At 41.8% G+C, this 27,554-nt stretch overlaps 1 long non-coding RNA gene across 1 annotated transcript in view; it reads left to right on the top strand.

Moving 5' to 3' along the window:
- LOC132350754 (uncharacterized) overlaps window positions 1-27,554 on the top strand; it is a 40,369-nt gene that overhangs the window by 7,746 nt on the left and 5,069 nt on the right. Inside the window, exon 2 of the long non-coding RNA XR_009497997.1 lies at window positions 27,307-27,421. This is a non-coding gene — a long non-coding RNA (uncharacterized LOC132350754). The remainder of the gene's footprint in view (window positions 1-27,306; window positions 27,422-27,554) is intronic.

Below are 27,554 nucleotides of genomic sequence, written 5' to 3'. Positions count from 1 at the left end.
CGGTGTATGGGCTTCTCATTGCGGTGGCTTCTCTTGTTATGGAGCACGGGCCCTAGGCGCATGGGCTACAGTAGTTGTGGCGCACGGGCTGCAGTAGTTGTGGCACGCGGGCTTAGTAGTTGTGGTGCGCAGGCTCTAGAGCGCAAGCTCAGTAGTTGTGGCGCATGGGCTTACTTGCTCTGCGGCATGTGGGATCTTCCTGGACCAGGGCTCGAACCCGTGTCCCCTGCATTGGCAGGTGGATTCTTAACCACTGCGCCACCAGGGAAGCCCTTATTTTTGTTTTTAAGATTCCACATATGTAAGTAAAATCATGCAGTATTTGTCTTCTCTGGCTTATTTCCCTTAGCATAATGCAAGATTTCATTCCTTTTTAAGGGTGAATAACATATATATGTGTGTGTATATATATATTTATATATATATACACTCACACACAGGTATATATTTCTTTATCTGTTCATCCATGGATGGGCACTTAGGTTGTTTCCATATCTTGGCTGTTGCAAATAATGAACATAGAGGTGCATATATCTTTTCCAGTTAATGTGTTCCTTTTCTTCAAATCCCCCGAAGTAGAATTTTTGAATCATAAGGTAGTTCTATTTTTAATTTTTAAAATTATTTATTTATTTATTTGGCTGCTCTGGGTCTTAGTTGCAGCATGTGGGATCTTTAGTTGCAGCACATGGGAATCTTTAGTTGCAGCATTGCAGGCTCTTAGTTGTGGCATGCGAGAATGTAGTTCCCTGACCAGGGATCAAACCCGGGCCCCCTGTGTTGGGAGCGCGGAGTCTTAGCCACTGGATCACCAGGGAAGTCCCTATTTTTAAATTTTTGAGGAAACTCCATACTGTTTTCAATAGTGGCTGTACCAGTTTACATTTCCACCAAAGGTGCACAAGGGAACCCTTTTCTCCACTTTCTCACCAGCATTTGCTACTTCTTGATTTTTTGATAATAGTCATTTTAGCAGGTGTGAGGTGGTATCTCATTGTGTTTATTTGTATTTCCCTGATGCTTTGTGATGCTGAGCATCTTGTCATGGGTCTGTTGACCATCTGTATGTGTTCTTTGTGAAAATGTCTATTCAGATCTTCTACCCATTTTAAAATAGATTGGGGTTTTTTGTTTTGTTTGCTATTGAGTTGAATGAGTTCTTTATATATTTTGGATATTAACCCCTCATCATATATAGGATTTGCAAATATTTTCTCCCACTGGGTAGGTTGACTTTTCATATTGTTGATGGTTTCCTTTGCTGTGCAAAAGGTTTTTAGTTTGTTGTAGTCCCACTTGTTTGTTTTTGCTTTCATTTTCTTGGCTTTTGGAATTCCAAAAAAGCATCACCAAGACTGATATCAAAGAGCTTACTGCCTATGTTTTTTTCTAGGGGATTTTATGGTTTCAGGTCTTACATTCAAGTCTTTAATGTGTTTTGAGTTCATTTTTTTTTTTTTTAGAGGGTAAGGAATTTGACAATTTAATTTGACCACCTGAGCAGGAAAACTCATGTCTGCAAACTATACTTATGAATCCCAGAAGCTTTTTGAAATTGAGTAATTTCAGATTTAGTAGCTGCATACACTGCTCTATCCAGTTAGTGACCTCTAAGGGAATTTATTTTCCCCCTTAGGAATTTATTCGTTTATATTTCTGGGTCCATAAAAAGAAGAGACTGTTTCTTGTGGTCCTTTAAAAAAAATCAGTCTCATTACTACTGAACCACTAAGCCATATGATCATCAGGGACAGGTCACACTCACCCTGTAAGATGAGGACAACATCACATATATATAGAATCAGATCGATCGGGAATCATTTCTCAGCTTTGTTCCTTATTAGCTGTGTTACCTTGGGCAAGTAACTTTACCTCTCTGAGGGCAACGTTTTTGTTTTTAATTAGTAAATGCAAATATTTTCTCCCATCTTGCAGGATTTTATGAGATGAAGCACTAACGTATGTAAACCTCCACCAGGTCAGTAGGCTACATAAAGTATGCAGACATTGAGACTTCCCTGGTGGTCCAGTGGTTAAGAATCCGCCTTCCAATGCAGGGGACAGCAGTTCGATACCTGTTCAGAGAACTAGATCCCACATGCATGCTGCAACTAGGAGTTTGCATGCTGCAGCTAAGGAGCTGGAGAGCCATGACTAGGGAGCCTGCCTGCTGCAAGTAATGCCCAGCACAACCAAAAAAAAGTATGCAGACATTGTTACAGTCCTGTGAAGCCTTCTGGAGACTAGGAGGATAGAACACGTTTCATAACACTATAACATTTCATAGCGTCGTGAACCACATACCTAAGCTTTAGGTAGCGCTCAGGGCAGTTTTCTCTTGAGTTATAAATTGTGTGTTTTCTTTGAATTCTACTTGAATTCGTCTTGGTTGGTGAAGTTCTTGCCTACCCCCATAGACTATGGGAATGTTTAGGACACACATAAGGATCGTTAACTACTCAAATCCACAGCATTGTGTGCATCTCAAACTTTCCAGCACTTGGGTGAAAATGCAGATTCTGATTTGGCAGCTGTGGGGTGGGGACCTGAGCTCTGCACTGCAAAACAGCTCCCAGGTGATGTACATGCTGGGAGTCACTCCTACCAGCCAGACCGCTTAGCAGGGCTCCTCAACCACCTCCGCACCGCAGATACTTGGGTCTGGAGCATTGCAGTGGCGCGGGGTGGTCCTGTGCAGTGTGGGAGGTTCAGCAGCATCCCTGGCTGCTTTGCCCTGGATGCCAGTAACTCCCACCCTCCAGCTAGGTTACCCCAAACACCTCCAGACATTGGCAGATGCCCCCAAATCGGCGGGTGGAGGACCACACCCTGTAGGATGCTATGAGCAAGGTGCATGCACCTTGGGGCAAGCCGGTAGGGATCCTGGAGGTCAGGGTGCAGTTGGGGAAACAGAGGCTAGGCTGTGCCGGCAGTGCCTGTGGCCCCCTGAGGCTGGACAGAAACCTCCCATCCCTCCCGGAGCACCACGCCCTCGTGTGCCGCCCCCCATGCACTGCGTCCTCACTTGCAGCACGGCTGCCAGAAGTGCCCCTGGTGCCCTCAACGCTGGAGTGCTGTGTGGCTGGTCTGACGTAGCCCTGGGGTCCCTGCCGCCTGCCTGGGAGTGCCGCACACTGCCCTGCTGCACCCAGCTCTGAGAGCCTGTGGCCTACTCGCACCCCCCACCTGACAGCTCTTGTCTGAGGTGGCCGCAGGCTACCCACCAGAAGGAGGCGGTCCATGTCAAGGAGCAGTTGGCGGCCGTCAGAGCTGGGTAGGGATGGGGGCTTGAGTTCATTTGTGTGTGTGGTGTAGGATTGTGGTCCATATTGCTTCTTTTGCATGTAGCTGCCTGGTTTTCCGAACACCATTTATTGAACAGACTGTCCTTTCCTCATTGTATATTCTTGGCTGGTTTGTCATAAATTAATTGTCCATACATGTATGGGTTTATTTCTGGACTCTCTATTCTGTGTCTGTTTTTATGCCAGTACCATACTGTTTTGGTTACTGTAGCTTGGCAATATAGTTTGAAATTACAGAATGGGAGAAGATATTGGGAAACAATGCAACTGACAAGGGGTTAATATCCAAAATATACAAATAGCTCATACACTCAATATAGAAAAAACAAACAACCCAATAGAAAAATGTGAAGAAGACATAAATAGACATTTTTCTAAAGAAGACATCCAGATGACCAAGAGGCACATGAAAAGATGCTCAACATTGCTAATTATTAGAGAAATGTAAATCAAAACTACAATGAGGTACCACCTCACACTAGTCAGAGTGACCATCATTAAAAAGTCTACAAATAACAAATGCTGGAGAGGGTGTGGAGAAAAGGTAACCCTCCTACTTGGTTGGTGGGAATGTAAATTGATGAAGCCACTATGGAAAACAGTATGGAGGGTCCTTCAAAAATTAGAAATAGAGTTACAGTATGATCCAGCAATTTCACTCCTGGGTGTATATCCAGAAAAAAATGAAAACTCTAATTTGAAAAGATACATGCACCCTAATGTTCACCACAGTACTGTTTACAATAGCCAAGATGTGGAAACAACCCAAGCACCCATAAACAGATGACTGGCTTGATATATATTTTATACACACACATACATACATACATACATACATACATACATACATACATATATATATATAATGGAATATTAGCCATAAAAAAGATTGAAATATTGCCATTTGCCCCAACATGCATGGACCTCGAGAATATTATACTGAGTGAAGTAAGTCAGAGAATGACAAATACTATTTGATATCACTTATGTTTGGAATCTAAAATAATACAAATGAATCTGTTATTCACAGACATAGAAAACATGGTTACTGAAGGGGAGATGGAGGGAGGGACAAATTGGGAGTATGGGATTAACAGATACAAACTACATAAAATAGATAAGCAACAAGGATTTCTTAGTACAATACAGTACCTTTGAATCATAAATAATTCCACAGGGGGCAGACAGCCAATTCTGGGTTTTCAGTTGTTTGTTTGTTCTGAAACAGCAAGTAAAACATTGACTAGATTCAACTGCTTTTGCCTCCTTAGATTTTTGATCAATCAAATTGAAACAGCACCAGCTTAAACTGGTTTTGTCTCCTTAAATAGGTTGTTGATTATTCAAACCTTGAGGCATTTTACAGGAACAACACTGCGCATGTGCAAACTGGGAACCCATATCTCCAGGATGACCCTGGAACCAAGAATCTCGGTCTGTAGAACTCAAGGAATAGAAATGTTGCCACCTGAGCCCCTTAATTGAGAAGCCATTCAATAAGGAAAATCTGGCTTCCAGCAGCACGAGTAGCTTATATGGACTGATTCAAGACTAGCCAATGAGCTTCCAACTTTGAAATTCCCCTAACCCTTTACAAATTGCCCCGGACTCGGGATCAGGGAGATAAATTTGAGAGCCTTGCAGGTTAACCTCGCAGTAAAGCTCTTCTTTTTCAAAAGCCAGTGCCATAGTGTTGGCTTCTATGTGTGTCCAGTAGGGAGCCCTTGCTAGGTAACAATTTGGGTAACACAGAGTTTTCTAGGTCTTGTGACCCCCTGCCTGAGGCACTGTAGTTCCTGGTAGAGCATGTACACGCTCTTGCCACCATCCTTGAGCGTCCATCTAGACCAAATTTGTCTAGAGGGTCAGCTGTGGGGTTCCTGCTTCCCAGCCATGGCTCTTCAGGCTCCTCAGCACTACTTTCATTTTTTAGAAAAGAAACGGCTCCTGGACCAGACGCCTTTTGGGTGAGTTACGTCGTTAAAATGCTCCTGTGCCTAAATTGTCTAATAACCTCGTCAGGATGGTGGGTTAGAGTCTTACCCTGGGGAGATTTTTGTCAGGTTAGGGTTCTGAGACTAGGGTTAGAGGCCCAAGGCTAGGACTGGGGGTGGAGTCCCACCGTAGGGAGACAAGATAAAAGGTTACAGCCAGTGAGGTGCTCAAAAGATTGGGTTAGAGTCTTGAACCCTGGGTTGAAGTCCTAGCATCTTGGATTTCTTTGTCCATGTTTTTCTATGTCTGACTGTTTTGTTTGTTAGGATTAGTTCATAGGGGTTTGTTCTTGGATGACTGTAGCAGAACTTTATTAAACCTGATATCAATGAGGGTCCTCTGACTCAGGAGATTAATTACATTGCTCCCTGAATAGAAATGTTGCCTGAAGGAAGTGTCAGGGTGTTTCAGCTGGGCCTAATGTAATTTCCTGGCGGTATTGATACAGGTGTGCATTCTTAATAGAACCAACCCTGATTACCTTGTTGGGGTGAGAGGAGAAAGGAGAAAGTAAGGAGTGTAAAGCAGGAAAATTCTCCACCCCAGAAGAACATACCCCATGCCTGGGTTAAAGGAATTTTATACATTTTTGGTTTTTCCTCACTGAGAATTTTAATCTTCTTTTGTATGAGCCAAACTAATGGGGAGTTAGCATTGAACTGTTCTTAAGTGTGTGTGTGTGTAACATAAATTTACCAGGATGAAGAAATTGGTGGTGGTGCTAGAGGCCATGGGCCATATGGAGGCCTTGGGATGAATAGTTCTACATGGAAGTTGCCCAGACATCTAGATTAACTTGTCTGTGATCTCTGCTGGGTAGATAAAATGTTTTAGTCATCTACCAGGAAGATTATACCTGTACATGCTCAGAAAGGAAGTGAGGGCTTCAGTATTTCACCCTGCATATTCTTGAATTCCTCCTCAAATTCAGCTCAGATGTGTCTAAAAGAGTCTCCTGACTTGCATTTCTTCAAGGTGGTAGTCACCTCTTCTACCCTCTCCTCATCCAGTAAATTTTTCAAGGTGGTGAGTGACACAGAGCCTGCACTTTCATAGGCTTCTCTGTAATAGGCAAGCCTGCCTTCAGCACATCGGGTGGGGGGAATTCTTAGGAACCTCTGACCAGATTGGCCTTGGACAGATTTCCTTGGTTAGCTGGGTAGCATGTGTGACTTTCAGGCTACACTGCTTGACAATCATCTCTAATGGAAAGCTGCTCAGTGTTCCCTAAGTGAACCCTCACATCCAAACTGGTCATCATTGAGACTGTCCATCTTCTGCAGTGGCTTCTCCAGGGAATTCTTACAGCCAAGTCGTGGATAGTTGCTACTGCATTTGCTTGCTCCTTTCCAGAAACCAAACTAGGAGATGGAATTGGTTCCTAAATTCTAAGACTCTTGCTTTCTCACGCCTCTTGAGGTTGCATGATTTCCCTATGCTTTTTGGGGCGGGGGGGGAGTTGAGGGAAAGATATTTTCTGGAGATTAACAATCCATAGACTGTTTTCAGTTCTTGGGTTTTAAAACTGGGATACTAACTAAGCCTTTGACTTAGGAGTTACTTGCTTGCATGTTGTCTCTCCCCATCTCTCTCCCCATTCTCAGAGGGGCAGGCTAACCCCTCAGAACCAGCACTAAGGTGGAGAGTAGTTGAGGGGGGCAAGCTTCTAGTGTGCCCAGGTGCTTCCTATAAAGGAAAGTGTGTTCTGAGCCAACAACAGACAAACCGTGGTTCTTTCATTTCTCATGAACGCAAGGATTTTCCAGGTGCAGCCAACATTGCTGCATCACACAGCCCTGAGTTTCTGATGAGACTGCTGTTGACATTGGGCCCAATCCATGAAGCCTGGGAAGAGGTGGCAGGCATTTGCTAAAGGCACCTGTTCCAGGCTCTTCCGTGTTCTTGTTGGCTGAGAAGTAAACTATTGTGAGCGCTCACTGGAGGAAATCCGGTCAGCCAACTGCAGAGTGCTGACTTCACTAAGGACTTGTTTTTCTTCAGAGGATAGACTCCCAGATGGAGAACTCTTGGCTGTCCTCCCATCAGCTCTGCCTTGCACTGTGATTATCAGCTTTCCTCAGATCAAGAGCAGTCAGGAACAAGGAGTGGGCTCACAACGTTTGACCTCGACTTGGATTTTCTAGGTTATTTTGTACCCTGTTCAGCAGCTACAGGGGAAGGCCCTCAGAAAAAGCCTGTCTTGCCTGAATCAGAGCCTAATCTGATCTCCACAGTATTTGGCTCCTCCTTTGGTGCCTCCTGCAGTTCCCCTGCTGTATGAAGGGGGAATGTCTGCGAGCCCTGCGGAGGCTTCCGCCAACAATGCTCTTAGAGCCACAGGTCTAGCCCCAGCCCCTTGCTTACCAGCTAGTCAAAAGGGATTGGTCTCCTCTCCCCGTACCTGCCAGGGTACTCAGTTCAGCCCAGGGGGTACTCTGCTTCAGGCAGGGCAGTATCTGCTGAGACAGGTTCCCGAAGGTCTGGATGACCAAAAGTCCCCCCCAGGGGATTTATATGTGTGAATTCCCCATTTTCTATCCCTGATCTATATAAGTGAGAAAAAAACATATTTAAAGTACAACTTTCTGTATGTGCTGGCATGTCCTATTCTCTTCTTGGGGCAAGATCTACTAACAAAATTAAATGAATTTTATCAGAAGAAGTAGACATTAAAATATTCCCAGATCAAGCCTATTCCCTCCAAGCTGTGCTTTTACAATTGGGAGGCAAGCCTCAACCAGAAGTCCCTGAAGAAATTCTACAAAAGGTAAGAGTGGATATTTGCACTGATGTTGGCCAGGAAGAGCCAAGACAGCTAACCCAATAGTAGAACTCCATCCATGCACCAAGGCTTCCAATTTAAAGCAATACCCTTTAAAGAGGCATGTGAAGGAAGGTATAAAACCGCTGATAACCACCTTTCTCAAGTGCCAATTAATCAGACCTTGCCAGTCCCCATGTAAGACTGCAGTCCTGCTGGTACAAATACTGGGGACCAGAGATTATTGTTCTGTACAGGATTTGAGAGCCGTTAACCAAATTGTAGAGGATATACATGCAGTGGTGTATGCTTCCACTTTGCTTACAACTTTATTTAGAGACTTTTGCTGGTTTACAGTTCTGGACTTAAGATGCTGTTTACTACATACCGCTAAGTCCTGAGTCCCAGGAATTGTTTGCCTTTAAATGGCACTACTGAGACACTAATATAAAACAACAATATTGTTGGATGGTACTTCCTCAAGGATTTCAGAGTGTCCCCACCATCTTCGGGGAACCCTTAGCCAAGGACTTAAGGGATTTCCAATTAATGCGGGAGTCTTACTATGATACACTAATTGCTCGTAAAACTAAGGAAGCTGTAGAAAAAAATACAATCCTCACATTAGGCTTTCTGGCAGACCAGAGATATAAAATCTCCAAGGGAGAAGTGTAAATTTCTCAACCAATTGTAAAATATCTAGGGCTTGAGTTAGCAAAAGGATGAAGAAACATATTGCTGGATCAAAAGCAAGTATTAGCTTGGGTTACCGTACACACCACCAGAAGGCAATTGAGAGGATTCTTAGGAATGGCTGGGTTTTGTCATATTTCGATTCCTCACTTTGGACTCGTGGCCAGACATCTATATGAGGCTCTTAAAGGAAATGACATTGAGCCATTAAGCTGGGCTGCAGCTTGCCATAAGGTGTTCCATACCATACAAATAATTGAAGAAGTATTTTCTCATACATCTGACCTGACTGATCAGCCTTTAGAAAATACAGTTAAGGACACGTTTATGGATGGGAGCAGCTTCATGGACCACAGACTTTGAAAGGCTAGGTATGCAATAGCAACTCATCAGGAAGTCTGGAAGCAGAAGTACATCTGCCCAGAAGATGTACTCTTATAGCCCTTATAAGATCCCTGCATCTTGGAGCTAAGAAAAAGGCAACTGTTTACACTGATTCTACGTACGCCTTCTCTGTCGTGTATGCACATGGGGCCATATGGAAAGAGAGGTCTACTGACATCAGGAAGGAAAGAAAGTAAACACACAGAGGTGATACTGACCTTACTAGATTCTGTTATGTGCCAGAAGAAATAGCCATGGTACATTGCCCGGGACACCAAAAGACTGATACATATAGCTAAAAGAAGTAATTTAGCTGATCAGCCATAAAACAGACAGCCAGAACCAAAACCCCAGATTCCCAAGGCCCTACACTCAATTCTGAGTGTGGATCAATACCTGTTTAAGCCCCAGTATTCTGAAATAGATCTAGGGAGAGCAGACAAATTGGAATTTCATGCTGACTCTTGAGACTTTGATGGTGATCAGTACCAAACGATCAAAGATGGCTGGATTTATAATGAAGAGACTAGTGCTTACACCCAAGCATTTAGTGGAAAAAATAATTACCTACATCAAGGAACCCATTAATGGGAGGGATGCAACCTGCCACTGGCTACAAATGTTTATAGTTGGTTCACAAATGCAAAGGACCATCCAAAAGGTAACACAAAACTGTCTGATCTGTTCCAGAAACAATCCTAAAACCGGGTCACCCCCAATAATAAAAGGGGTGCAAACCTTAGGGACAAAACCAGGAGATGATTAGTAAATAGAATTTACTGTTACGCTAAGAGCTGTGGGAAATTACAGATATTTGCTGGTAATTGTGGACAACTTCAAAGGATGGGTCGAAGCCTTTCCATGCTGAACAGAGAAGCTTCTGAGGTAACAGAGTCCGTACTAAAAGAAATTATCCCTCATTTTGGGTTGTCTCTTTCAGTTCAAAGTGACAACCGAGGAGCTTTCATAGCCAAGGTAACTTGGTGTCTGGGGCCCTTGGAATACAATGGAAGTTATATGCTTCGTGGAGACCTTGGGCTGTGGGAAAGACTGAAAAGATAAATTATACCGTAAAGACAATCACCAAAATATGTCAAGAAACCAACTAAACTAGGGATGTCTTATTAGTTGCCCTGTGTAGATTAAGAGTAGCCCCTAGAAGCAAGCTCCATTTGAGCCCTTATGGAATGTTATATAGGAGACCCTTCCTTAAGACTAAGTATTATTGCCAATTGAATCACTAAAAATGTTTACAATAAAATGTTTTCATGGATTCCCAAAGTAATAAGGTCTGTTTTGGAAGGACAGTTAAAATTAGGAGTCATAGTTCTAAGTATATTAATCTTTTCATTCACCAAATTTTGTACTTATTGTCTATCTCCTTTATTTAAAAAGCCCTCCCCCACTGGCAAGATGATTGTCTGAGACTTAAGGGTTCAAGGTGGGAATCACGAACATTTACAATTAAATGAAAAGCAATGTCATTTATCTTATTAAAAAATCCACGCACCTAATCAGAAGGAAGAAGCTAGAATGGTCCTTGCCCTATTTCCCTTGATTTAGGAATGTACCAAAAAAAAAAAAAAAAAAGTTGAAGTAGCACATAAAACATTCACCAGCTTTAACTGGATTTGCCTCCATAAATAGGGTTTTGAATAATCAAACCTTGAATTATATTAGAGATAGCACTGCACATGTGCATGACAGGAACCCATGTCTACAGGATGACCCCAGAACCATGAATTCTACGCAATTTAGTCTATGGACTGAAAGAATAAAAGTGTTGCCATGGGAGCGTTAAGATGTGCAAAGGCCTTCAGTAAGGAAAATCTATGTTCCAGCAGCATGAGTAGCTTATATGGACTGATTTGCGAATAGCCAGTCAGCTTCCAAGTTTGAAATTCCCCTAACCCTTAAAAGTTCTCCACGAACCCTGGATCAGGGAGACAGATTTGGGAGGCTTGCCTCCTGTCTCCTTACCAGTTGACCTCACGTTAAACTTTTCAGTTTTCAAAAAATTTAACTATACTTGATTTACAGTATTGTGTTAGTTTCAGGTGTACAGCTTCAGATTCTTTTCCGTTATGGTTTATTACAAGATACTGAGTATAGTTCCCTGTGCTATACAGTAACTTCTTGTTGTTTATTTTATATGTAATAGTGTGCATCTTTAATCCCATACTCCTAATTTATCCCTCTCCCCCCACCCTGCTTTCTCCTTTAGTAACCATACGTTTTCTATGCTGTGAGTCTGTTTCTGTTTTGTAAATAAGTTCATTTGTATTATTTTTTTAGTTTCCACATGTAAGTGATATCATATGATACTGGTCTTCCTGTGTGACTTATTTCACTTAATAAATCTCTGGGTCCATCCATGTTGCTGCAAATGGCAATATTTCATTCTTTTTATGGCTGAGTAATATTCCATTATATATATATATACCCCATATTTATCTATTCATCTGTCAAAGGACATTTAGGTGGCTTCCATGTCTTGGTTATTGTGAACACTGCCGCTGTGAACATAGCGTGCATGTATCTTTTCTAATTAGAGTTTTCATCTTTTCCAGATATATGCCCAGCAGTGGGATTGCTGGATCATATGGTAACTCTATTTTTAGTTTTTTAAGGAACATCAGACTATTCTCTATAGTGGTTGCACCAATTTACATTCCCACCAACAGTGCAAGAGGGTTCCATTTTCTCCACACCCTCTCCAGCATTTATTATTTGTAGACTTTTTTTTTTAACATCTTTATTGGAGTATAATTGCTTTACAATGGTGTGTTAGTTTCTGCTTTATAACAAAGTGAATCAGTTATACATATACATATGTTCCCATATCTCCTCCCTCTTGCGTCTCCCTCCCTCCCACCCTCCCTATCCCACCCCCCCATCCCACCCCTCTAGGTGGTCACAAAGCACTGAGCTGATCTCCCTGTGCTATGCGGCTGCTTCCCACTAGCTATCTATTTTACGTTTGGTAGTGTATATATGTCCATGCCACTCTCTCACTTTGTCCCAGCTTACCCTTCCCTCTCCCCATATCCTCAAGTCCATTCTCTAGTAGGTCTGCATCTTTATTCCCATCTTGCCCCTAGGTCCTTCATGACCATTTTTTTTTTTACATTCCATATATATGTGTTAGCATACGGTATTTGTTTTTCTCTTTGTGACTTACTTCACTTTGTATGACAGTCTCTAGGTCCATCCACCTCACTACAAATAACTAAGTTTCATTCCTTTTTATGGCTGAGTAATATTCCATTGTATATATTTGCCACATCTTCTTTATCCATTCATCTGTTGATGGACACTTAGGTTGCTTCCATGTCCTGGCTGTTGTAAATAGAGCTGCAATGAACATTGTGGTACATGACTCTTTTTGAATTATGGTTTTCTCAGGGTATATGCCCAGTAGTGGGATTACTGGGTCGTATGGTAGTTCTATTTTTAGTTTTTTAAGGAACTTCCATACTGTCCTCCATAGTGGTTGTATCAATTTACATTCCCACCAACAGTGCAAGAGGGTTCCCTTTTCTCCACACCCTCTCCAGCATTTATTGTTTGTGGATTTTTTGATGATGGCCATTCTGACCAGTGTGAGATGATATCTCATTGTAGTTTTGATTTGCATTTCTCTAATGATTAATGATGTTGAGCATTCTTTCATGTGTCTGTTGGCAATCTGTATATCTTCTTTGGAGAAATGTTTGTTTAGGTCTTCTGCCCATTTTTGGATTGGGTTGTTTGTTTTTTTGATGTTGAGCTGCATGAGTTCCTTGTATGTTTTGGAGATTAATCCTTTGTCAGTTGCTTCATTTGCAGATATTTTCTCCCATTCTGAGTGTTGTCTTTTCGTCTTGTTTATAGTTTCCTTTGCTGTGCAAAAGCTTTGAAGTTTCATTAGGTCCCATTTGTTTATTTTTGTTTTTATTTCCATTTCTCTAGGAGCTGGGTCAAAAAGGATCTTGCTGTGATTTATGTCATAGAGTGTTCTGCCTGTGTTTTCCTCTAAGAGTTTGGTGGTGTCTGGCCTTACATTTAGGTCTTTAATCCATTTTGAGTTTATTTTTGTTTATGGTGTTAGGGAGTGTTCTAATTTCATTCTTTTACATGTAGTTGTCCAATTTTCCCAGCACCACTTACTGAAGAGGCTGTCTTTTCTCCACTGTATATTCTTGCCTCCCTTATCAAAGATAAGGTGACCATATGTGTGTGGGTTTATCTCTGGGCTTTCTATCCTGTTCCGTTGATCTATATTTCTGTTTTTGTGCCAGTACCATACTGTCTTGATGACTGTAGCTTTGTAGTATAGTCTGAAGTCAGGGAGCCTGATTCCTCCAGCTCCGTTTTTCTTTCTCAAGATTGCTTTGGCTATTCGGGGTCTTTTGTGTTTCCATACAAATTGTGAAATTTTTTGTTCTAGTTCTGTGAAAAATGCCAGTGGTAGTTTGATAGGGATTGCATTGAATCTGTAGATTGCTTTGGGTAGTATAGTCATTTTCACAATGTTGATTCTTCCAATCCAAGAGCATGGTATATCTCTCCATCTGTTTCTATCATCTTTAATTTCTTTCATCAGTGTCTTATAATTTTCTGCATACAGGTCTTTTGTCTCCTTAGGTAGGTTTATTCCTAGATATTTTATTCTTTTTGTTGCAGTGGTAAATGGGAGTGTTTTCTTAATTTCACTTAAAGATTTTTCATCATTAGTGTATAGGAATGCAAGAGATTTCTGTGCATTAATTTTGTATCCTGCTACTTTACCAGATTCATTGATTAGCTCTAGTAGTATTCTGGTAACATCTTTAGGATTCTCTATGTAGAGTATCATGTCATCTGCAAACAGTGACAGCTTTACTTCTTCTTTTCCAATTTGGATTCCTTTTATTTCTTTTTCTTCTCTGATTGGTGTGGCTAAAACTTCCAAAACTATGTTGAATAATAGTGGTGAGAGTGGGCAACATTGGCTTGTTCCTGATCTTAGTGGAAATGGTTTCAGTTTTTCACCATTGAGGATGATGTTGGCTGTGGGTTTGTCATATGTGGCCTTTATTATGTTGAGGAAAGTTCCCTCTATGCTTACTTTCTGGAGGGTTTTTAATAAATGGGTGTTGAATTTTGTCGAAAGCTTTTTCTGCATCTACTGAGATGATCATATGGTTTTTCTCCTTCAGTTCGTTAATGTGGTGTATCACGTTGATTGATTTGTGTATATTGAAGAATCCTTGCATTCCTGGGATAAACCCCACTTGATCATAGTGTATGATCCTTTTAATGTGCTGTTGGATTCTGTTTGCTTGTATTTTGTTGAGGATTTTTTCATCTATGTTCATCAGTGATATTGGCCTATAGTTTTCTTTCTTTGTGACATCTTTGTCTGGTTTTGGTATCAGAGTGATGGTGGCCTCGTAGAATGAGTTTGGGAGTGTACCTCCCTCTGCTGTACTTTGGAAGAGTTTGAGAAGGATAGGTGTTAGCCCTTCTCTAAATGTTTGATAGAATTCGCCTGTGAAGCCATCTGGTCCTGGGCTTTTGTTTGTTGGAAGATATTTAATCACAGTTTCAATTTCAGTGCTTGTGATTGGTCTGTTCATATTTTCTATTTCTTCCTGGTTCAGTCTTGCAAGGTTGTGCATTTCTAAGAATTTGTCCATTTCTTCCAGGTTGTCCATTTTATTGGCATAGAGTTGCTTGTAGTAATCTCTCATGATCCTTTGTATTTCTGCAGTGTCAGTTGTTACTTCTGCTTTTTCATTTCTAATTCTATTGATTTGAGTCTTCTTCTCCCTTTTTTTCTTGATGCATCTGGCTAATGTTTTATCAATTTTGTTTATCTTCTCAAAGAACCAGCTTTTAGTTTTATTGATCTTTGCTCTCATTTCTTTCATTTATTTCTGATCTGATCTTTATGATTTCTTTCCTTCTGCTAACTCTGGGGTTTTTTTGTTCTTCTTTCTGTACTTGCTTTAGGTGTAAGGTTAGGTTGTTTATTTGAGATGTTTCTTGTTTCTTAAGGTAGGATTGTATTGCTATAAACTTCCCCCTTAGAACTGCCTTTGCTGCATCCCATAGGTTTTGGGTCATCGTGTTTTCATTGTCATTTGTTTCTAGGTATTTTTTGATTTCCTCTTTGATTTCTTCAGTGATCTGTTGGTTATTAAGTAGTGTGTTGTTTAGCCTCCATGTGTTTTTATTTTTTACAGATTTTTTCCTGTAATTGATATCTAGTCTCATAGCATTGTGGTCGGAAAAGATACTTGATACGATTTCAATTTTTTAAAATTTACCAAGGCTTGATTTGTGACCCAACATAAGATCTATCCTGGAGAATGTTCCATGAGCACTTGAGAAGAATGTGTATTGTGGTGTTTTTGGATGGAATGTCCTATAAATATCAATTAAGTCCATCTTTTTTAATTTTGGATGATCTGTCCATTGGTGAAAGTGGGGTGTTAAAGTCCCCTACTATGATTGTGTTTCTGTCGATTTCCCCTTTTATGGCTGTTGGTATTTGCCTTATGTATTGAGGTGCTCCTGTGTTGGGTGCATAAATATATACAATTGTTATATCTTCTTCTTGGATCGATCCCTTGATCATTATGTAGTGTCCTTCTTTGTCTCTTGTAATAGTCTTTATTTTAAAGTCTGTTTTGTCTGATATGAGTATTGCTACTCCAGCTTTCTTTTGATTTCCATTTGCATGGAATATCTTTTTCCATCCCCTCACTTTAAGTCTGTATGTGTCGCTAGGTCTGAAGTGGGTCTCTTGTAGACAGCATATATACAGGTCTTGTTTTTGTATCCATTCAGCCAGTCTATGTCTTTTGGTTGGAACATTTAATCCATTTACATTTAAGGTAATTATCGATATGTATGTTCCTATTACCATTTTCTTAATTGTTTTGGGTTTGTTATTGTAGGTCTTTTCCTTCTCTTGTGTTTCCTGCCTAGAGAAGTTCCTTTAGCATTTGTTGTAAAGCTGGTTTGGTGGTGCTGAATTCTCTTAGCTTTTGCTTGTCTGTAAAGGTTTTAATTTCTCCGTCAAATCTGAATGAGATCCTTGCTGGGTAGAGTAATCTTGGTTGTAGGCTTTTCTCCTTCATCACTTTAAATATGTCCTGCCACTCCCTTCTGGCTTGCAGAGTTTCTGCTGAAAGATCAGCTGTTAACCTTATGGGGATTCCCTTATGTGTTATTTGTTGTTTTTCCCTTGCTGCTTTTAATATTTGTTCTTTGTGTTTAATTTTTGATAGTTTCATTAATATGTGTCTTGGCATGTTTCTCCTTGGATTTATCCTGTATGGGACTCTCTGTGCTTCCTGGACTTGATTAACTATTTCCTTTCCCATATTAGGGAAGTTTTCAAGTATAATCTCTTCAAATATTTTCTCAGTCCCTTTCTTTTTCTCTTCTTCTCCTGGGACCCCTATTATTTGAATGTTGGTGCGTTTAATGTTTTCCCAGAGATGTCTCAGATTGTCCTCAATTCTTTTCATTCTTTTTTCTTTATTGTGCTCTGCAGTAGTTATTTCTACTATTTTATCTTCCAGGTCACTTATCCGTTCTTCTGTCTCAGTTATTCTGCTATTGATTCCTTCTAGAGAATTTTTAATTTCATTTATTGTGTTCATCACTGTTTGTTTGCTCTTTACTTCTTCTAGGTCCTTGTTAAACGTTTGTTGTATTTTCTCCATTCTATTTTCAAGATGTTGGATCATCTTTTTTATCATTATTCTGAATTCTTTTTCAGGTAAACTGCCTATTTCCTCTTCATTTGTTAGGTCTGGTGGGTTTTTGCCTTGCTCCTTCATCTGCTGTGTGTTTCTCTGTTTTCTCATTTTGTTTAACTTACTGTGTTTGGGGTCTCCTTTTCGCAGGCAGCAGGTTTGTAGTTTCCATTGATTTTGGTGTCTGTCCCCAGTTGCTAAGGTTGGTTCAGTGGGTTGTGTAGGCTTCCTGTTGGGGGGGACTAGTGCCTGTGTTCTGGTGGATGAGGCTGGATCTTGTCTTTCTGGTGGGCAGGTCCACGTCTGGTGGTGTGTTTTGGGGTGTCTGTGGCCTTATGATTTTAGGCAGCCTCTGTGCTAATGGATGGGGTTGTGTTCCTGTCTTGCTAGTTGTTCGGCATAGGGTGTCCAGCACTGAGCTTGCTGGTCGTTGAGTGGAGCTGGGTCTTGGCGTTGAGATGGAGATCTCTGGGAGATTTTCGTCGTTTGATATTACATGGAGCTGTGAGGTCTCTTGTTGACCAGTGTCCTGAACTTGGCTCTCCCACCTCAGAGGCACAGCCCTGATGCCTGGCTGGAGCACCAAGAGCCTGTCCTCCACACGGCTCAGAATAAAAGGGAGAAAAAAAAGAAAGAAAGAAAGAAGAAGATAAAATAAAATAAAGTAAAATAAAATAAAATAAAGTTATTAAAATAAAAAATAAAAAATAATTATTAAGAAAAAAATTTTTAAGTAATAAAACAAAGAAAAACAAAACAAAACAAAAAAAGGACAGACAGAACCCTAGGACAAATGGTAAAAGCAAAGCTGTACAGACAGAATCATACACAGAAGCATACACATACGCACTCACAAAAAGAGAAAAAGGGAAAAAAATATATATATCGCTTCTCCCAAAGTCCACCTCCTCAATTTGGGATGATTCGTTTTGTATTCAGGTATTCCAGGGTACATCGAATTGATTGTGGAGATTTAATCCGCTACTCCTGAGGCTGCTGGGAGAAATTTCCCTTTCTCTTCTTTGTTCGCAGAGCTCCAGGTGTTCAGCTTTGGATTTGGACCCGCCTCTGCGCGTAGGTCGCCTGAGGGCGTCTGTTCTTCTCTCAGACAGGACGGGGTTAAAGGAGGAGCTGCTTGGGGGGCTCTGGCTCACTCAGACCAGGGGGAGGGAGGGGTATGGATGCGGGACGAGCCTGCGGCGGCAGAGGCCGGCGTGACTTTGCACCAGCCTGAGGCGTGCAGTGCGTTCTCCCGGGAAAGTTGCCCCTGGATCACGGGAGCCTGGCAGTGGCGGGCTGCACAGGCTCTCAGGAGGGGGTGTGTGGATAGTGACCTGTGCTTGCACACAGGCTTCTTGGTGACTGCAGCAGCAACCTTAGCGTCTCATGTCCATCTCTGGGGTCCGCGCTGATAGCCGAGGCTCGCACCCGTCTCTGGAGCTCCTTTAAGCGGCGCTCTTAATCCCCTCTCCTCATGCATCAGGAAACAAAGAGGCAAGAAAAAGTCTCTTGTCTCTTCGGCAGCTCCAGACTTTTTCCTGGACTCCCTCCTGGCTAGCTGTGATGTACTACTTCCTTCAGGCTGTGTTCACACAGCCAACCCCAGTCCTCTCCCGGGATCTGACCTTGAAGCCTGAGCCTCAGTACGTGAGCAGACAAGCCTCTCGGGCTGGTGAGTGCTGGTCGGCACCGATCCTCTGTGCGGGAATCTCTCCGCTTTGCCCTCCGCACCCCTGTTGCTGCGCTCTCCTCCGTGGCTCCCAAAGCTTCCCCCCTCCGCCCTCCGCAGTCTCCGCCCGCAAAGGGGCTTCCTAGTGTGTGGAAACCTTTCCTCCTTCACAGCTCCCTCCCACTGGCGCAGGTCCCGTCCCTATTCTTTTTTCTTTTGCCCTACCCAGGTACGTGGGGAGTTTCTTGCCTTTTGGGAGGTGTGAGGTCTTCTGCCAGCATTCAGTAGGTGTTCTGTAGGAGTTCTTCCACATGTAGATGTATTTCTGATGTATTTGTGCGGAGGAAGGTGATCTCTGCGTCTTACTCTTCCGCCATCTTGAAGCTCCTCTAAGTGTTTTATAGTATCTGGTCTTACGTTTAGGTCTTTAATCCATTTTGAGTTTATTTTTGTATATGGTGTTAGAGAATGTTCTAATTTCATCCTTTTACATGTAGCTGTCTAGTTTTCTCAGCACCACTTATTGAAGAGACTGTCTTCTCCGTTGTATATTCTTGCCTCCTTTGTCACAGATAAGTGACCATAGTGTGTGGGTTTATTTCTGGGCATTCTATCCTGTTCCATTGATCTATGTGTCTGTTTTTGTGCCAGTACCATACTGTTTCTATTACTGTAGCACTATAGTATAGACTGAAGTCAGGGAGCATGATTCTTCCAACTCTTTCTCAAGATTGTTTTGACTATGCAGGATCTTGCTTCCATACAAATTAAAATTTTTTGTTCTAGTTCCGTGAAAAATGCCATTGGTATTTTGATAAGGATTGCAGTGAATCTGTAGATTGCCTTGGGTAGTATGGTCATTGTAATATTGATTCTTCCAATCCAAGAATACAGTATATCTTTCCATCGGTTTGTGTCATCTTCAGTTACTTGCATCAGCATCTTAGATTTCTCAGAGTTCAGGTCTTTTTCCTCTTTAGGTAGGTTTATGTCTAGGTATTTGATTCTTTTTGATGTGATGGTAAATGGGATTGTTTCCTTAATTTCTCTTTCTGATATTTCATTGTTAGTGTATAGAAATGCAACAGATTTCTGTGCATTAGTTTTGTATCCTGCAACTTTACTGAATTCATTGAGCTCTAGTAGTTTATTGGTGGCATCTTTAGGATTTTCTGTGTATAGTATGTCATCTGCAGATGGTGACAGTTTTACTTCTACCTTTCCAATTCGGAATCCTTTTATTTCTATTTCTTCTGATTGCTGTGGCTAGGACTTACAAGACTATGTTGAATAAATGTGGTGAGAGTGGGCTTTCTTTTCTTTTTCTTGATCTTAGAGGGAATGCTTTCAGCTTTTCACTGTTGAGTATGATGTTAGCTGTGTGCTGTCATATAGGGCCTTTGTTATGTTGAGGTATGTTCTCTCTATGTTTACTTTCTGGAGAATTTTTATAATAAATGGATGTTGATTTTTGTCAAAAGCTTTTTCTGCATCTACTGAAATGATCATATGGTTTTTATTCTTCAATTTGTTAATGTGGTGTATCACATTGATTTGTGGATATTGAAAAAATCCTTGCATCCCTGAGATAAATCCCACTTGATCATGGTGTATGATCCTTTTAATGTATTGTTGGATTCAGTTTGCTAGTATTTCATTGAGGATTTTTGCATCTATGTTCATCAGTGATATTGGTCTGTAATTTTCTTTTTTTGTGATATCTTTGGTTTTGGTATCAGGGTGATGGTGGCTTCATAGAATGAGTTCAGAAATGTTCCTTCCTCTGCTGTTTTTTGGAGTAGTTTCAGAATGATAGGTGTTAACTCTTCTCTAAATATTTAGTAGAATTCACCTGTGTAGCCATCTGGTCCTGGACTTTTGTTTGTTGGGAGTTTTAAAATTACTGATTCAATTTCAGTACTGGTAACTGGTCTGTCCATATTTTCTATTTCTTCCTGGTTCAGTCTTGGGGGATTGTATCTTCCTAAGAAATTGTTCATTTCTTCTAGGTTGTCCATTTTATTGGCTGTAGTTGTTTATAGTAGTCTCTTATGACTCTTTGTATTTCTGTGGTGTAACTTCTTTTTCATTTCTGATTTTATTGATTTGGGCTTTCTCCCATCTTTTTTCTTGATGAGTCTGGCTAAAGGTTTATCAATTTTGTTTATCTTTTCAAAGAAACAGCTTTTAGTTTCAGTGATTTTTTTTCTATTGTTTTAGGCTTTATTTCATTTTTTTTCTTCTCTGATCTTTATGATTTCTTTCCTTCTATTAACTTCAGGTTTTGTTTCTTCTTCTTTCTCTAGTTCCTTCAGGTGTAATGTTAGGGCACTTGAGATTTTTCTTGTTTACCGAGGTAAGATTGTATTGCTATAAACTTTCCTCTTAGAACTGCTTTTGCTGCATCCCATAGGTTTTGGTTTATCATGTTTTTGTCTTCATTAGTCTCTAGGTATTTTATTTCCTCCTTGATTTATTCATTGATCCATTGGTTGTTTAGTAGCATATGTTTTAGCCTCCACGTGTTTGTTTTTTGCAGTTTTTTCCTTGTAGTTGATTTTTAGTCTCATAGCATTGTGGTTGGAGAAGATGCTTGATATAATTTCAATTTCCTTAAATTTACTGAGGCTTGTTTTGTGGCCTAGTGTGTAGTCTATCCTGGAGACTGTTTCATGTGCACTTGAAAAGAATGTATTCTGCTTTCAAATGGAATGCTCTCTCTCTCTGTATATATAAATTAAGTCCATTTGGTCTAACTTGTTAAGACCTATGTTTCAATATTGATTTTCTTTTTGGATCTGTCCATTGGATCTGTCCATTGACTTAAGTGGGGTGTTAAAGACACCTACTGTTAATTGTGTTACTGTCGATTTCTCCTTTTATGTCTGTTAATATTTGCCTTATATATTGAGGTGCTGCTATGTTGGTTGCATATATATTTACAATTGTTATATCTACTTGGATTGTTCCCTTCATCATTATGTAGTGTCTCTTTGTCTCTTGTCTTTAAAGTCTGTTTTGTCTGATACAAGTATTGCTATTTGTTTACTTTTGATTTCTATTGCATGGAATACCTTTTTCCATCCCCTCACTTTCAGTCAGTACATGTCTCTAGAGCTGAAGTGAGTCTTTTGTAGGCAGCATATTTATGGGTCATGTTTTTGTATCCATTCAGCCACTCTGTTTTTTGGTTGGAGCATTTTGTCCACTTACATTTAAGGTAATTACCAATATGTATGTATTTACTGCTACTTTGTTAATTGTTTTGGATTTGTTTTTGCAAGTCTTTTTTCCTCTTTTGTTCTTTTCTCTTGTGATTTGATGACTATCTTTAATATTTTGGTTGGATTCCTTTTTCTTTCTCGTGTGTATATCTATTATAGATTTTTGGCTTGTGGTTACTGTGAGGTGTTTGTAGAGCAGTTTGTATATATATATAGACACACATATGTATGTATGCACATATATATGTATAAATATATCTGTGAATTTTTTAAGTTGCTGATCTCTTCATTTCAAATGCATTTTTAAAAAATAAATAAATTTATTTATTTATTTATGACTGCGTTGGGTCTTGTTGCTGCGCATGGGCTTTCTCTAGTTGTGGTGAGCAGGGGCTACTCTTCATTGCGGTGCGTGGGCTTCTCTTTGAGGTGGCTTCTCTTGTTGCAGAGCACGGGCTCTAGGCGCATGGGCTTTGGTAGTTGTGGCACACAGGCTTCAGGAGTTGTGGCTTGTGAGCTCGAGAGCTCAGGCTCAGTAGTTGTGGTGCACGGGCTTAGTTGCTCCGCAGCATGTGGGATCTTCCCGGACCAGGGCTCGGACATGTGTCCTCTGCATTGGCAGGCAGATTCTTAACCACTGTGCCACCAGGGAAGACCCCAAATGCATTTTAAAAATCCTGCATTTGTATTCTTCTCCACTCATGATTATAGTTTTCATATCATATTTTACATCTGTTTTGTGTATCCCTTAACTGCTTACTGTGGATACAGGTGATTTTACTACTTTTGTGTTTTAACCTCCCTATTAGTTTTGTGTGTGGATGATTCCATACCATTACTGTATGTTTGCCTTTACGAGTGAGCTTTTTTATTTCATAATTTTCTTGTTTCTAGCTATGGCCTTTTCTTTTTCACCTAGTGAAGTTCTTTTAACATTTTTTGTGAAGCTGGTTTGGTGGTGCTGCTTTCTTTCAGCTTTTGCTTATCTGTAAAGCTTTTGATTTCTCCTTCAAATCTGAATGAGAGCCTTGCTAAGTAGAGCAATCTTGGTTGTAGGTTTTCCTCTTTCATCACTTTAAATATATCATGCCACTCCCTGAGTTTCTGCTGAAAGATCAGCTGATAGCCTTATGGGGGTTCCCTTGTATGTTATTTGTTGCTTTTCCCTTGCTGCTTTTAATATTCTCTCTTTATCTTTAATTTTTGTCATTTTGATTACAACGTATCTTGGTGTGTTCTTTGGATTTATCCTGCCTGGGACTCTCTGCGCTTCCTGGAGTTGGGTGACTGTTTCCTTTCCCAGGTTGGGGAAATTTTCACCTATTATCTCTTCAAATATTTTCTCATGCCCTTTCTCTCTCTCGCTTCTCCTCCTGGGACCCCTATAATGCAAATAATAGAGCACTTGATGTTGTCCCAGAGGTCTCTTAAACTGTCCTCATTTCTTTTAATTCTTTTTTCTGTTCGGTGGCAGTGATTTCCACTACTCTGTTTTCCAGCTCACTGATCTGTTCATCTGTATCATTTAGTGTACTATTTATTCCTTCTAGTGTATTTTTCATTTCACTTGTTGTATTCTTCGTTTCTGTTTGATTGTTCTTTATATTTTCTAACTCTTTGTTAACAACTTCTAACTTTTCGCTCTGTGCATCCATTCTTCGCCTGAGTTCTTTGATCATTTTTATAATCATTACTGTGAACTCTTTTTCAGGTTGATTGCCTATCTCCACTTCACTTAGTTGTTCTTCTGGGGTTTTATCTTGTTCCTTAGCCTGAAACATATTCCTTTGCCACCTCATTTTGTCTAAGTTACTATTTTTATGTATTATGTGATAGGTTAGTTATATTTCTCAACCTTGGAGAAGTGGCCTTCTGTAGGAGATGTCCTATACGTCACAAAAGTGCACTCCTTTCTTGTCACCCAAGCTGTATGCACTAAGGGTTCCCCCCAGAGGGCTGTGTGGGTCCTTCTGTTGTGGCGAGCTGATTCTGTGGGTGGTCTGGTAGGCTTGATTGTCCCCTAGTCTGGTTGGTTGCCAGACCCTGCCTTGTGTGGATGCTGCTGGCTGCTGTTTAGTGGGACCTGGTCACAAGGCAGCTGGCTACAGAACCCTAGGTGGCCTTGGGGCTAGTGCTGGCTCAATGGTAGGCGGAGTCAGGGTCCCAAAGACTCTGGGACCATTGCTCACCTACCGGCAGGTGAAGCCAGATCCTGGGATTAGTGCCAGACTGTTGGCAGGCAGAGCTGTTTCCTGAAGTTAGGCTGCAGGGCCCAGGGATCCCAGGTCTGGTTTCAGATCATTGGTTGGGGAGAAGGGGCAGTTTCTGACACAGTTGGGTATGGGGTCCAGGGTGTACTGAAGGTTGCTTTGGCCTGCTAGTGGTCAGGGCCAGGGCCCAGCTGGTCCCAGGGTAGGGTGTAGCTTGCTGTTGGCAGGCTCGGTCCGTAAGCTGCAGCATTCTAGTTTTCTGCTTCTGGTGTCTGCTCCCTGGTGAGTGAGGCTGGTCTAGAGGCCAGTACCAGCTTCTTAGCGGGAAGGGTCAGTGCCTCCCCACTGCTGGGTACAGTCCAATATTTTTGGTGCAAGTGTTGTATTTGGTGTGGATACCTGCCGCATCTTTCCCCAGGGTGTGCTGGTATTTGTCCCCTTGATAGGGGGTGTGTTTGGTGTTGTGGTGACCAGAGCCTGCACTGGATGTTGGGTGGGGCCTCCTTTTTGCTCTGTGGTTGTCACAGCCCTGTTGGGGGCAGGGTCTGCTCCCCATTTGTTGGAGTAGAAACCCACAGGTCTTGTTTTAAACTGCATTGTGAGGTAGGTGGGACTGGAATGCTCCCTCTGGGAAAGGATTTCCTCCCCAGGAGCTGTCCGCTGGGATGTGTGACTCTGTGTCACTACCTGCAACCCATTGTGCACACCCACAAAGTCAGACCCATCTCTGCTGTGGGAGCACCGATAATTGGCTCATACACCAGCCCCTCCTGCTTTCAGCGTATGCATGCTTGCAAAGCCCAAGCTCCCGAAGTCCGCCAAGGCCACGAGCGTTCAAAGCCCACTGAAGCTGTCCCCCGATTTGGGAGCTGCAACAATTGGCTCGGATGTCAACCCCAGTGTGTGCACGCTCATAAGGTCTGCCGCAGCCGGAGCCACGCCCCACTGTGAGCACGGTGACAGTGAGGCTTCTATGGCCGACCTATGCCCTGTCCTTCACATTGATAATGGGGCTTCTGTGGCGGACCAGGGCTCCATCCCACGGGCACCCCCAGTTGCAGCCTGGTCCACACCCCAGGCCCTTTGGGCTGTCTCCGCAAGCCAAACCAAGTCCTCTCCCCTTGTCTGTCCACGAAGCCTGAGTTTCAGCACCCAGCCGCTGTGCACAGCAGCAGCCGTGCGTCTCGGGCTGGGAAGTGCAGCAAGGTGGCAGCCGTCAGCACTGGTACCTCTCTATCCTGCTTGGCAGCCAGCCAGCCCGTGCACATTCCTCTCAGGCAAATTTCAGGCCCCTGCAGCTCCATCCCGGCTGGCAAAGGAGTTTCCCAGGGTGAGGGAAACTTTGCTCTTTCACAGCTCCCTCCCAAGGGTGCAGGTCCTATCTCAATTCCCTTTTTTTTCCTTTAGTCCTACCTGGTTATGTGGGGATCTTTCTTGCAGCTTTGGCTGTATGAGATCTTCTGCCAGCTTTCAGTTGGTATTCTGTGAGAACTGTTGCAGATGTAGTTGTATTTTTGATGTATTTGTTGAGGGGAGGTGAGCTCCATGTCCTTCTACTCCACCATCTTGATGTCTTCCTAAAGCTTTTTCTTAAAAGCTGGTGCCGGAGTATTGAATTTTATGCTTATAGAGCAGTGAGTCTTTATTTGGTAACAGTTCAGTTGTGAATCACTAGTTAACCTTTGTAAGTATGTTGACAAGGATTAAGTGACAGTCAGTTACTTTTGTGCTCAAGACAGCTCAAGACTCAAATCCTGGCAATGATGGTGTATCCTTTGGGAAAATGTGGCCAGAGTTATTTGAGTGGCTATAGGCCCATTTCAGTGGATGGTCAGAAAGGAAAGTTCATGAAACAATGAAGCACGAGGCTGATTGTACCATGGGTTTGTTCCTTTGTTGCTTTTCTCCAAGGAACTACCTGTGCCGAACACTTCATCTCTGGTCAGGTCTGAAAGGAATAATTAAAGAAAGGGTACTAGCATTTGACCACAATGCCTGGGACGTTACCTCAAGTCCACAGAAACTGGTTGTTTTTCTTTATTGAAGGTTTTTCTAGATTTATTAGAATTTCCACAAAAAACATTCAGAAATGACCAAAAAAAAAAAGAAAAAACCACACTGTATTTCAGTCTCTGGTAATGCGGAAGCAAGCCTATCATCTCACTGTTGAAAACAATAGCACACGTTTCGAAGATGGGGATCAGGTACAGAACAGTCTGCTGACCTAGAAGTGACTGTGACATGTATCCACTGAGGTAACTGTAAATGAGTATTTCCCAGGCTGCATGGGATTTTAATTACTGTTGTCTGGGTTTCGTGAATTTTTGACAGGGGCACTTACCAATACATTGTGTGTTACAAAACAGTACTGCTTATGGGGACATAAGACAGGCAGAGAGGGACTTCTCTGGTGGTCCAGTGGTAAAGAATCCACCGTACAATGCAGGGGACACGGGTTCGATCCCTGGTCAGGGAACTAAGATCCCACATGCTGCAGGGCAACTAAGCCCGCGAGCCACAACTACTGAGCTCGTGCGCCTCAGCTAGAGAGCCCCTGTGCCACAAACTACAGAGCCCATGCTCCCTGGAGCCTGTGCGCCACAACTAGAGAAGAGAAAAACCTGCATGCCACATCTAGACAGAAGCCTGCACGCTGCAACGAAAGATCCCACGTGACGCGACTAAGACCCAATGCAGCCAAAAATAAATAAAATAAATATAAAAAAGAAATATTCTTGAAATAATAATTTAAAATTAAAAAAAAAGAGGCAGAGAAACATTACTCAGGCATTGACCACAGGAAAGATGAGGCAAAAAGAGCAAAAGAGAGCAAGTGAAAGAAAGAGGAGAGAAAGAAACAGAGACAGAGACTGAGAGGGAGAAAAACAGAGACAGACAAAAACTGGTAGAAGGAGACAATCAGAGTCAGAGACAAAAGCCAACAGAGAAACTGGCAGTATTGACCGGAAGAGGACGATGGAGAGAGAGGGTGTGTTAACGAGCTCATTCTGGCTTTGGGAAAGCAAGCATTTTCTCCTGTCTTGAGTCTTTACTTTGGATACCATGCAGATGACTAAAGGAGAAATGACTACTTTTATTGATAGCAGATTATGTATTTTCTGAAATTCTGTTCACTTATTCAAGATAAAAGCATTATTCTTTATGTAGACTACTACCTTTGAATCAAGTATTTCCACTGGTAACAGATGGCCATTCTGGGTCTTCATTAGTTCGCTTGCTTATTTGTTTGTCCTGTTGTAAATCACTGCAAAAGATCTTTGGAAATATGTTCATAAGCACTGAGTGACAGTGGATTCCCTATTTGTGCTTAGGATTGGTTTCAAAACCAATGAAGAAGAAATCTAAGACAGAGCCAGTTGGTGTCCATGAAAACCTTAAGAGAAGGGCAATTGCATCATCATCAACAGCCTCAGCCTTGGATTCAAAGTAAGTACCTAGCATTTCCAAATGCATTTCCTCAGGGGATCTCCTGGAGACGGGATCACCTCTGAATGTGGATGATAAATGTGTGGCAAAGAATGCTTAGGAGAGAAACCAATGGTAATTTGGTTCTTGCCCC

This window comes from Balaenoptera ricei, chromosome 16 (assembly GCF_028023285.1).
Source record: "Balaenoptera ricei isolate mBalRic1 chromosome 16, mBalRic1.hap2, whole genome shotgun sequence".
Classification (NCBI taxonomy): domain Eukaryota; kingdom Metazoa; phylum Chordata; class Mammalia; order Artiodactyla; family Balaenopteridae; genus Balaenoptera; species Balaenoptera ricei.
The sequence above is the reverse complement of the archived record's forward strand: the minus strand, read 5'-3'. Positions and strand labels throughout refer to the sequence as shown.